The sequence below is a fragment of the Echinops telfairi genome, unplaced genomic scaffold (genome assembly GCF_000313985.2).
Source record: "Echinops telfairi isolate 266 unplaced genomic scaffold, ASM31398v2 ScPeMD7_19;HRSCAF=73, whole genome shotgun sequence".
In the NCBI taxonomy this organism is placed as follows: domain Eukaryota; kingdom Metazoa; phylum Chordata; class Mammalia; order Afrosoricida; family Tenrecidae; genus Echinops; species Echinops telfairi.
In genome coordinates this window covers 1,338,257-1,340,198 of record NW_022103916.1, presented here as the reverse complement: position 1 = coordinate 1,340,198, position 1,942 = coordinate 1,338,257, and the positions used below count along the sequence as shown (strand labels likewise).

General features: G+C 39.0%; 1 pseudogene; it reads right to left on the bottom strand.

The window, feature by feature from the left end:
• Positions 1–1,141: 1,141 nt before the first annotated feature.
• LOC101656532 overlaps positions 1,142–1,942 on the bottom strand; it is a 22,490-nt pseudogene continuing 21,689 nt past the window's right edge.

Sequence of the window (1,942 nt, the reverse complement as noted above, 5' to 3'; positions counted from 1 at the left end):
CAGGTCATAGCCAATGAGGCCTCTGTGTGTGCATGGCCTTCTCCTGAGGATTCTGTGTAGCAGATTTAACCAATGCAATGGGTTGTTTGATCTCTTGATTGCTGCTTTGATTAAGCATTGATTGTGGATCCGAGTAAAACAAAATCCTTTTATTTTTTATCATAATGTTACCTATTGGTCCAGTTGTGAAGATTTTGGTGTTCTCACATTGAATGTGTAATCCATACTGAAGGCTACAATGTTTGATCTTCATCAGCAAATGTTTCAAGTCCTCCTCACTTTCAGCAAGCAAGGTTGTGTCGTCTGTATATTGCAGGGTGTTAATAAGCCCTCTTCCAATCCTGATGCCACATTCTTCTTCATATAATCCAGCTTCTCTGATGATTTGCTCAGCATATGGATTGAATAAATATGGTGAGAAAACAAATATGGTGACATAGACATTTCCTGATTTTAAACCATACAGCATTCTCTTGTTCTGTTTGCTCCTCGGGAGCACAATGGGGTGTTCTGGAATTCCCATTCTTCTTAGGGCTATCCATGGTTTGCTATGACCCACACAGTTGAATGTGTTGGCATAGTCAATAAAACACAAGTAAACCTCTTTCTGCTAGTCTGGGCTTTCAACCCAGATCCTTCTGACATCAGCAATGATATACCTTGTTCCATGTCCTCTTCTGAATCTGGCAATTCTCTGTCAATGTACTACAGTTACCATTACTGGATGATTTTCAACAAAATTTTACTTGCATGCGATATCAATGATATTATTCTACAATGTGAGCGTTCTGTTGGGTCACATTTCTTTGGAATGGGTACAAATGTGAGTCTCTTCCAGTCAGTTGGCCAAGTAGGTGTCTTCTAAATGTCCTGGCATAGATGAGTAAGTACTTGCAGTGCTTCATCAGCTTGTGGAAGCATGTCAATTGTTTTCTTGTTTGAGTGTTTGCTTACATCTTTTGCCCCATCTCTCACCCATTTCTGACTATTCCCACCTTTCCCCATCTCAGCCTTCTCTGACTATTCTGCCTCTCCTTTACTTCATGAAATGTACTTTGCCTATACCTATTAATTTTTACTCACCCCCTTAAAGTAAAGTTTCCATTATTTTTATTTTTTAATTTGCACGCCGTTTTGATTATTACTGATTTAGAGAAACAGAAGCTAACTTTAAATTTCCAAAGACTGCTGAACAGTCACCCATTGGTTCTTGAAATGGAATAATAAGAAACTGTACTTATTTCTCAAACCATTTGGCAATTATGAGAAGCTGCTGATCACAAAATACACATCCAATAAATTGCAGTCCTATGGGTAACCCTTGGTTTGAGCAGACCACAGGAACACTTATTGCTGCCAATCCTGCCATATTTGCTGCTTATCTGAAAATATCATCTTGGGCACTTTGGGTTCTGTTGTCGTCTTTGATGAACTCCAAGTATGATACTGCCTCACACAAAGTTGTTGGCGTTAGCAAGACATCAACCCCAGAGTTAAAAACATTCACAAAATCATTAGCAATGAGCTGTCTCACTTTCTGTGTTTTGATGAAGTAATTCTCATAGTTTTCTTTTAGTAAGAAAAATTTTCCTGAGATAATTCTTCCCCTCACCACATCATTGAACCCTTCTTGTCTGGTTGCAGCATACATAACTTTGGTAGACATATCAATGTCACATTTGTGACCATATTCTAGTCCATAACATCAAGTCTTTCCATATTCTATGCCACTTCTGATGTGCACATTATAGCAAACAAATGAATAGCTAGTGTGATGCAGGAAAACTTCAATTACTTTAGCCCCTCAGATTCAAAGAGGTCAACAGCTTTGGTCCAGAGAGATGGCACTTCACCAGATAACTCTGGCATAAGATATTCCTTTGTTCCTTGCGCCCCACTATCATGATCCCAATTCTACCTTACAAATCTGGCTAGACCAGAG